We start from the raw sequence: 10,866 nt of genomic DNA, 5'->3' as shown, positions 1-10,866 counted from the left end.
AGGCTATGCTCTGATTTGCAGGATTTGCCCTCAAAGGCAAATTTTATTTAAAAAAAAAAAGGGGGGGGGGGGAGGAAGGAGGAGGAGAAAAAAGAAAAAAAAAAGGAAAAGTAAGCTATTTGACTGGCTCCAAAGTTGTTCTAAATTGGATGACACAGTGTGCATAAAGCAGTAAAATAGCTTCCATAGCAACACACACTCTCTCTGCTTAGTTATTTCTAGGGCATCTGTCACTGACTCTGTTCCCTGAAAACAGTTGCAGGGAGTGAAGGTTGCTTGCAGACTTGTAAACAGCCACCTACGTTATTTTAGAAGTGCATCTGTATTATTGTCAGAATGTACCTTGCGAAGGCAGGCAGCAGAGAACTGCTGTTCCAAATTGATTATAATACAGATTTATATTTCCCAGCATCTCCCAAATAAAGACTTCAATACAGCCTACAAATACACTACAAGAAGCCCTGCAAGAGCCCAATATTATGGATTAAACTTCCTGATGCCAGGAAGATTAATTATACAGGATGACGCTGGCTAGCAGTACGTCTCGTATTTCTGTGTCTAAGCAGAAGACAAGGCTTTCCACCAAGGGAAACAGACTTAAATATTTCTCAAGTCTTCCCACTATCCACTTTTTCTGAATGTATGTCAAATGCTTTTAAATATTAAGTTGCCTTCACGTTATAACACAAACTAACAGCAGAAATTGAAGTCCAACATGTACACCAAATCACAGAAATTTGCACCATTATAACGCTTAGTTAATATGTAGTATTTGTCTTCAAAGATTTTCTTGTACTAGTCCACAAGTTACACAGTATCAGTAGCTCTCTTGATTTCCATCACCTTGGAAACACCACTATGTGCAAGAAAACAAGTCCCAGGAATATAAATATGGATTTACTACTTGTAATACAATAAATTTTTAACTCAGAATATTCTATTTCATGTTCTTTAGGAATTTTTCATTAACTGGGAAAAGTAATTCTCATTTTCTTTTAATCCCCTATCTGAGCAATAGCAATTGACAGTGGTTTTTGAAGTTTATAAGCACAGAGAGAAACAAATGCAGTCTGATGAGCATGTAGTATTTCCCTCAACAACAGAATTCAGGACTTCTGGAAAAAAGAAAAAACAGTCCACATTTGTGTGAAATGTGATTTTGATGTTAAATACTACATCTAATAGGAAAAGTTGTTCATTTTTTAATATGACTGAAACATACATATAGGAGAAAACGCCAGTTAACAGTGCTATAAAGAGCTCCAGGACATGTCAGCAGCTACTGAAATCAATAAGTAACACTAGTTTTTTTTGTGAAGTAAGTATCTACTGTTCTCTGCCATTTAATATTTTGCTACAATAGGCAGACTGAGAAGCTATAGTGTAAATTGTTGGTTTGTTTTTTAGTAAATAACACTGAAAGAGTCATCAAGTATACGCATCAAGTGCACAGTTAGTAGTTTTAATGTTTTTGTCTTCTGTTTTTTTTGTAGTCTACTATTGTGTTCACTGAACAATGAGTCACTGAAGAAGAAATGAAATGTTCTGCACCTGAGATAACAAACATATTAACAAAAAAGAAAAAGGAAGAAATTTGAGAAAGAAGAAAACTTAATTTTTTATTACTTAGTCTTTGTCCAAAGCAGCCAGTGAGTTGACCTTCAGGGCGTGCAGAAACCCCATCTAGTTGTAATGACATTTGGAAAGGGGCAGAATTTGATGAGAGCTGCAGACAGCACAACTTCTTAAGGCACTCTACCAATGTATGCTCTTGCAATGAGTTTAGTTACTTTGCTGTCACTTATGCCAATGTTGCTTGAGGTCTTGGAAAGAGCTTTGAGGGTTGAGCAAAAGGGAGGACGTACAGAATCATAGAAAGCAGGAGGAAACTGGCATGAGGACCAAAGGGAAATGTCAAGAAGAGACACGTTTACAAGGTATGTCAGAAAAGTCTCATTGTGGGTACATGCTAGGAGCCTTTGGTAAAGTACAGAGTCCCCCATTTAACATTCTTTTGGTATCAACAGTAGCAAATGAAACCAGCGACAAAATGCAAGTCTCATCTCATTCTGGTTGCAACAGAAACTGTCAATTACCACTACTTTGTTAGCTCCTGAAGCAGAGCGCCTTTGCAATGGTTCTGTCCCCACAGGTGGGGTAACTGAAAATACCTGCTCAACAGAATTTGATTCTGAAGCCCCATTGTCCATGCTGTAACTCCCTGTGATCATTGCATTTTGAATACCGTTTCATCTGCAGTTGTATAGACAACAGATAGTGGAATATTTCTACATGGCATGAAAGCAGACAGAACCTTCCAACAAATTACAGAAAAACTCATACAACACCAAAAATCTGCACATAATTGATATGTCAGAACTTCATTTTACAGAAGGAAATATTTAAACAGTAGAGAAGGAAGAAAACTAAAAGGAATCTTATCCTTGCAATCTCACGTTGCAGGGCATGGGATCTGAATTCTTTTCATTTTTGAACATCCACAGCAAAGAAACTCTTGAGACTAAATTGCAGAAGATTAAAAAGTCAATCTGAAATGAGCAGAAGTCTTTAGCGCTGATCTCAAACTAAAGAAAAACTGTAGCTCCTTATGATGCTCTCTGCAGAAGTGAAATACTGAATCAATGTTCTGCTTCAGTGCTATTGAATGATCAAACAGGAAATGACAAAAGGACTCTTTGGCATCCATGTCCCATTTTTTATATATTGTAAGAAGAAATGACAGAGCTGATCATTAGAAATGTTCTAATTAAGTCCTGCAGTCACCAGATGTGCAGCTGAAAAGAGAAGTGCTACCAATTCTGAAAACTACATCATGGGTAAAAAGACAAAACCATGCAAAATCAGAAGAAACCAACAGAAATACACCAGACTTGGGGGGAGATGGGGAAGAGAGGAAAAATGGCAAGATCATATTATTTCAAAAATCTAATTTTCTGTTATGCCTTTTTTATGAACATGTAATCGGAACTTTAATGCGGATTTTGATGCAACTTATTGTAAAGACTCAATTTTCTCTTTTTCCTTCTCTTGATTAAAAAACATAATAGTTGGAAATGTGTAGAATCGAAATAATTTATCCTGGCTGGTGACACTTAAGTTTTACAATAGCCCCCTAATGTAAGCAAGCATGGTATGTTCTTGCTGTTCAGTGATACATAAGAGCTCCCAATGAAACAATGAGATGAGACATCAAGTATTTAACAGTTTGGATTTGTCTTTTTTTTTTTTTACTGAGCAATAAATAAAATCTACAGTGCTCTCCATTAGGTGATTACAATGCAGTTATTCAAGTGGCTGATGCATGTTCAAGTAAAGAGCATCAGCATTTCCCTGCTCAAGTGTAAATTTAAATGAACTTGCCAGCCTGCCACCTTTTTATTTCATCTCTCTGCGTGCGTTCAATTTGCTGTTACTGGTTTGAATTCTGGACCCTTAAAAACCATAGTCAACAAAAAAACCCTCAGATTTTATTTTATACCAAAGTACCAACTACTTTTGTTATGAGCCTGTCCTCACACAGTTAGGACCACATGAATTGCTCCATTTCTTAACTGTTGTCGGCAACTTCATTATTTCCCATATGTCAAAACTCCACTTACTTCTTGTCAGGATGCTTCTCTTTTACTGCTGCTTCCATTACGAGCCCATAAGCAAGGGCTGCTGTGTTCTACTGATGGAGGTGCCGCAGGATGTTGACTGGCTGAAAGTATTCTTTCTTTGCAAGCTGCAAAATCCCTCCCAGTTTTCCCAGTGAAAACAGTATCTCAAATGGCCCTCCCATCTGAACTGCACAACCTTCTCCTTGTGAGTTGTGCCAGAATTCAAGGATAAGAATTTGAAGTCTACCAAAAACACTATGGAGGAAAGAGGTAGAAATACAGCTTCTACCAACTGAAAGGAAAAAAAAAAAAAAAAGACTTTGGAATAAGAGCAGTTTCAGAATAGGCTATAAAGAAAAAGGAGCTGACTCCAACTTACATGTATTCTTCAGTCAGAAGGGAATACACATGAAAGATACCTGGAAAGATTTTTCATATAAGTTTTTTTTTTTCCCTCCTGACAGCATCATTTCCAATGCGCATAAAGACATTAATAATTCGAAGAAGAACTTGTTTGAATATGATTAGAGAAAAGGACTTCAGCATGAGGCCAACAGATAAAGAAGTTTGATTCAAATTTGGTCATGAAAATCCCTCAGGCTCAAGGCAAGGAGAGGAGAAGCACTGCTCTGTAACAAGCACAGGAAATTTACCTGCTCAGCCCTGGCCTGTGAGCCCACTCACCATGCTCCACAGCAGCCGTGAAGCTCCGCTGTTTCAAGCCTCCCTCCAATTACGCTCCCATCTCACTGTCAGTGCTGACTCTGCCTCTGCTCCCTTACCCCTAACAGCACGCTCCAGCCTAGCCCAACCATCCTACCTGCTCCTCTCACAGCTGCTCACCAACTTCAGTGAACCCTCTGCATACTCTAAGAGATAACCAGGTGCATAAATTAAGGCTAATAAACTCTCCTCTGCTACAGCATGGTAGTTAGATAAATTTTCATATGGCAAACCTTTAATAGCCACAGGCTTGAGAGAGGGTTTTTTGTTGGGGAAGGAGGGCTTTTACCATTACAGTTTAAAAGCAAAAACTGTGGTAAGGATCCAAACTAAAATCCAAATCCTCAGTGGTTTAATTCCTTTCTGTAAAGGCTTGGAATGTTGAACCAAAAAGGAAAAAAAAAATCAACATGAAAGAAAAACACTTAACTGCTTCAAACATTTTTTAAAAATCTACATGTTCTAATGATCACAATTTACAATGCCATCTTCTGCCATTATGCAAATGCCTATTAATTCCCTTTGCGCTATATATAATTTGGGACACAACATAAAAGACTGATTCATCAAAATGTGTATTGCAGATCAGAAGCAGAGTTCCCGTATTAAGGTGCTGTGAATTGCCTGGAGCACAAGAGAAAGTCCTTTTTTGCAGACGGCGAGCTCTGAAGTGTTCTCCACATGACACCAGTGCCTACTGCGCACCGTTCCGTTAATCACACTTACTGCTGAAAACCGGGGAGGAGCTCCGAAGGGTAGGAGCACTCCATGCAGATCTGAAAAGCCATGAAAGCACTCGGCGTTGACTAGAGTAGGACAAAGGACTGGGTCAGAGCAGGCCTAATTGATACTCACAGTATTTCAGAACCTCTCCTTAAAATAGCAGCCAAAAAGCAAAGCAGAGGGAGACACAACGCAGGATCATTCTAGCAAGGGGAACCAAACTGCATCCATTTCTCCAGCAATAAAGTGTCACCGGGAAGATGTTATTCTGACTAAATGTAGATCCTGCAAATTTAACGAGAGAAGCTATAAGCAAAACAAGCTCAATGATTTCTTCAAAGACAGCTAAAGGAAAGGCTCTGATCTTCAGCAAAGTCTTCAGTTGTCATTTATCTTGTCCTGAATGTACTGGAGAAGCATAGAGGCTGCTGTGAACTACAGCCAACCCGATCAGAGTCACAAAAGAGCAAAGGAAAATCTGCTAGCCGTCTAACAGATGGAGCGATTAACCACACTAGGGGAATCCAGTAAAAGCAAGTGAGAATAACTAGCAGGGAGCATGGCTTGCAAGGACATTTAACAGGAAACCTGGCTTTTTTGGCCTTTTCTATATTTCTAAACTGGTATTTTACTGTAGTTCCTTTCTCTTGCTTGTTATGGCAAAAAGTGCTTATTTCTGAGCTACAAGAAAAAGGAAAATCCCCTAGGTTTCTGAGCAAGGGTTCAAAATTATACTAAATATTTCATAAATATCAAATATTTTAATAATAAGTCCAAAGAATTGAACTGAGTCCCATGTTACTGTCAGTCAAGACCTTCTTGATTTGTATGACCATATGACCATCTGCTTATTTTCCTGGTCTCACTGTCATTCATCTATCAAACAAAATCTGTTCTTCTGAGGCCCTGCCTACCTGCAACTCCTCCTAATTTCGGCCTAGACTTATGGAAATTAAATGTCTGGACATCAGATAAAATTGTGTCCTAAAATTGGTAACTGCAAAAACATGATGTGAAGATTCACAAATCCAGTATTTCATATACACATTTTTGCAAGGGAAAGGAATAGTTTTAGGATGACTAATTTATCAAAAAAAAAAAATAGCCTATAGTACAATTGATAATGTAACTCAACATTTCTTAGCTAAGCAGGACAATATTCAAAGATGTAAACACTTCCCAGATACAAACATTCAGATTCTTGAACTTTAATGAAAAGTTTAGCCTCATTTCAAAAACACCAGAGACTTCTGCAGAGGAGTATTTCACAAAAATCCTTAAACTTTTCAGTAGACTATTTGAACACAATTTTGAGGTCATGCAGCAGTCCATCAAAAGACCCACTGCACTGGGAATCAGAATGCCTGGGCTCCATTGAAATACAGTGAGACCTCAGGTAAGTCACTACTCCATTTCCTTTCACAGTCTGTTTTGTCTACCAAAATTGTAATCACAAGTTTCCACAATGACAATGGACCTCCCAAACTGGTTAGAGTCCTTATTTTTCAGCTGGACATTAACTGTAGCGGTAAAACCAGTATTGTGGGATGTAAATGTAAAATCATCACATAAAAGGGATAGTGAACTTTGAAAAAAAAAAACTCTCCAAGAAATGGCATATGTAATATGCTAGTAGATATTATAAGGTTCTTTCTCTACCACATATAAGATTTGCCACTCTCCTGCCCAGGAAGAACTCATCAGGACAACTCATATAGACTTTTATGAACTTTTGGTTCTTGCCATCAACTTTTCTGGGGTACCTCTGACACAAGTACTTGTTTTATATGCAGTGGGTGCTTGAACTGTGCCACATAGTGTAGTGTCTTTTTGCAGTTACTGGTTTACATAATGAAGCACATACTTTGCATCACATGAGGGAAAGTGAGCACAGTGGTTCTGTGAGATAAGCATATACACTCACACGGTAATGGGGAACAGACCTTAAGTGGCCATAACAATTGAGGACAAGAGTTGAATACCACTGGTGTACCCACAGTACAGCAGTAGAAAGGTAAAAATATGTGCAATGTTAGATCACACCAGATGACAGAATTGAGTTTTCTGTGAAACTGTATTGAGGAAAGCATACTACAATAAAAGGCAAAGTTAAAGAAAGTTATAAAGAACAGCAACTAGCTACAGTCTGCCTTTTTGAATATGCATCCCTCCTACTACAAGCTGGCAAGTGAACTTTTCTCGCAGTATGGTGTACCACATGCATGCTTTTCACTGCTGTGATTTCCTGGAGTAGCTCAGTATACAGCAAGATATGGGGCACTGGCAAAGGAAGAGAGGAAAGAGGTCACATTCAATTCAGTTAAAAATACTGTCGGTTTAGATTCCTGGAACTGGTCCTGCTAATGAGAGGGAAAAAAATAAAAATAAAGTATTATACAAACCATCTATTATTTCTTAAAAAAAAAAAATCTTTACCATGGCATAAAGTGTTCTCCTTTATCACAGCATACAGTTAAACAATTTACTCCTTTCAAACAATATTAGCAGGGAAACAAAGGAGTTGATCTAAGCTTCTGATGTAAGGTTTCCCATTGCTTAGCCAGATTACTACTGAAACCTAATTTCCCACTATACACTGTTAAGTTGTTGCAAAACAATCACACATGACATGGGTAATACATATTTGCAATAACTGCCTCTTTCCTTTTTTTTTTTTGTTATGAAGATGTTGTTGTGTGGTTTTTTTTTGTTCTCTCCAAAGAGAATAAAGAGGCATTATTATGACTGAAGAAATAATGACATCTGAGCAATTTAGAGCTAAATACACAATACTTAATACACAGGGCTATTTACAACATCATAATAACTCAAATTTCTGTCTTTCAGATCATCATCATTTCTGCATGGGAAACTGCAGAGAGAGGGTGTTTCCTTGGAGGATTTCCTTTTTTATTTTTTAAACAAAAAGCTTAATATCTGTCTTTGAGGATAATAAGAAAAACACAAAAAGTTTGTAGGAAAAAAATTTTGAAATTAAATTGACATGAATGTCTGGGAGAGAGAGGTTATCTGCTCTGAATGACGTACAAAGGAATTTCAATTAGTGTAAAATGCCAGTCAAACTCATCTCAAAACTGTTTTTTATTTCAAGCCTATATTCTTGTTATATGTATTCTATAACTTCTGGTTAAAATTATGAATGCGCTGAAGGTTCACAGTATGTAGCAAATCTGTTGCAAAACAGTAAAACTGACGATGGCTGCCTTAGCTGCTAAGTTAAAACTGATTTTGGTTGTGTGGATAATTGTATTTTTAACAAGCTTGTATAAGGAGCTAGAACCTGACAACAAATGAAGCAGGTGTTTCCATTATCTAGCTCAGACTGATTTAATCAGGAACATATCAAGACAATTAGTTGGCTAAAACTGAAAGCATTTCAAATTCCTCCAACTTCTCTGCAGAGGGAGTAGCAGAACACAGTCACCAAATGGGACAAAGAAGCAAAACTGACAAAGGAGAGGTTTAATGGAACATCGCAGGAGAAAAAATCTCGGTGCTTTTGAATGAACTGCAAGGAAGTTGGGAAAATCAGAGAAGGGCTGTTAAACTGTCTGCAGACCAACCATGCTCAAAAGCTCTGGTGGACACTGATCAGACTGCTCTGGATAAGAGCTATTTCCAACAGCTCTTAATAGATGCATTACTTTAAACCTTCTCTTCCTGTACGTATGTCATAGCACTGGAGCTATTAATGTATCTCCATTCCGATGTTCAAAATGCATTCATACTGTTCTTAAAAAAAGAAAATTAATAGGCAGTTTTTTTAAAAAAAGTTAGCTTGTCCTAAAATCAGTTGTCAAGGATACATACAGAATGTAGATACTAGAAGAAGCTAAAAACCATGAGGGTAATGGATTACTTTGCAGTGAGTAAGACACCTTAGGTGAATTACGTAAAAAGTAGAGTAACTGATATGCAAGCACACACAAATACACACCTTAGACTATATCAACTAAAAGTATGTATAACCAGCAAAGAAAACAACAGGTGATGTTACCTCTTGTTTTAGTTTTTCCCAACAGCAGGATAACATGATGGTGGTGACAGTCTACAAGAGGGACTTCTAGCAAGCACAACAGAAAGAGTATGTCCAAACAGAAAAAAAATAAATAAATAAAGCCCTATATGGTGATTTTTAAAGGATGCTTTTTAACATTTACTTACAGAACAATCTCCTGCATGTACCTACGTTAATTTTCTCTGAATAGTTAATGGAACCCTATAGGTAAGAAACTTCAAGACACTTAATATAGCAACACATATAAGAAAGAATGGTTGAAGCCATTTTATATAACTAGAGTTGAGGTATGTCTAGTAGCAGTTTAATTCAATACAGCTCCAGCCTAAGACAAAAGGAAGTGGTGGTACCTGAACTGCAACAATCAATAACGGATTATATGACAATAGCTTATTTGATTAAACCAGAGGAGTCTCCTTCCTGATATATAGTCCTGCCTTTCCCTCTTCTTCAATATACTGAACAACATCAGCATGTTGCAGTAACCCACAATTTTATTTTAAAACCTGTAACAGCTATAAGCATTTTCTGAATTTCCAAGTAACCATCACCAGAATACTGAATACAAAAGGAATTTCCACAATAAACCACACCGCAGTTAACCCCAAAGTTCAAACACATTCATTGATATTTCAGTTCTTGATCAAATTCATCTTTTGTTCTGAATGTTACATATTTTAAAGCAGCTACTACCCCACAATACAACAAGGTATTATAACACTCAAGAGTTGAAAATCCTGCTTATTAGGTTTGCCTCTTCCATTATTTACCATTTTGATAATCCGCAGAGACCTGAGTGAGAAGTTCTAAATCATAGTAAGGAAAGGGTAAGCTGAGAAACAGCTAACTGCAAACTTCTGTGAACAGAGGAGAACCTATAACCAATCTAGGTGCTTGAGAGATGGACTTTCCAAACCAAAGGGCACACGGATATGAAAGAAGATAGAGTGACATTCATTCAGCTGAAAAATTAAAAGATAAACTCTGCCAATAGAACTTCTGAAGAAAAATTACACTAACGGAAATTTAGGAGACCTAGAATATTGACAGCAGGAACAAAATACAAAGCCTGTGTTGAAAGAGCTAAGGTGTTAGCATCATCAGTTGCTGCTATGTATTACAATTCTATTGATATTCACTAAGCATACATACCACTGCCACTGCAGAAAAATTGTTTTATAGAACTCTGATCAAACCCTGTTAACGTGCAGCAGGACTCCAGCACTATAGAGAAAGGTATAATGCTGCCGAAGTTAGAAAAAAATCATTCATGAATACTAAAGCTAAACCTCTTCTGTGATATTTTAACATTAATATTGACCATCATTGAGGTTTGTCTATACCTTCCAAGAAAATGCTATTTTTTAACACAAATATAAAATGCCTCTACCACGTAAAAACTTAGGAGATCAAGGAAACCATGAATTTTCATCACAGTTATGGAACTGATGATAAAATCACAGCAAAACATGCATGATGGAATCAGAAATAGATATATATGTATCTATTTATGATATAATCATGTTCAGGGGTAGTTGCAAACATTTTTAGCAACAGTATTTGCAAAGTGGATAAATGCAGAACTTCTAGAACCATCATTATATAAAAAAAAACTTCCCACTTTCAGAAAAGAAGAAACAATTATTCCATTTTCTGAAATATTGAAGATATCAAATCAGTCTAGTAGCTGTTGATTTTATTCTTCATGTCAGAATTTTGAACCACATAGAAAAGCTTTTGGTGTTTGTTGACTTTGAATAA

General features: G+C 37.0%; 1 long non-coding RNA gene across 2 annotated transcripts; it reads right to left on the bottom strand.

The window, feature by feature from the left end:
- Positions 1–678: 678 nt before the first annotated feature.
- LOC308178554 lies at positions 679–4,484 on the bottom strand. 2 transcript variants are annotated; one of them, XR_013939821.1, is made up of 3 exons: positions 4,441–4,484; positions 4,000–4,039; positions 679–3,912 (listed from the first exon to the last, which is right to left on the bottom strand). It is a non-coding gene; the product is annotated as an uncharacterized lncRNA (long non-coding RNA). The 2 variants fall into 2 exon arrangements; XR_013939822.1 differs by lacking the exon at positions 4,441–4,484 and adding an exon at positions 4,305–4,425.
- Between the last annotated feature and the right edge of the window lie 6,382 nt (positions 4,485–10,866).

This window comes from Anser brachyrhynchus, assembly GCF_964034855.1.
Source record: "Anser brachyrhynchus genome assembly, chromosome: 15".
In the NCBI taxonomy this organism is placed as follows: domain Eukaryota; kingdom Metazoa; phylum Chordata; class Aves; order Anseriformes; family Anatidae; genus Anser; species Anser brachyrhynchus.
This window is presented reverse-complemented; position numbering and strand designations above follow the sequence as displayed.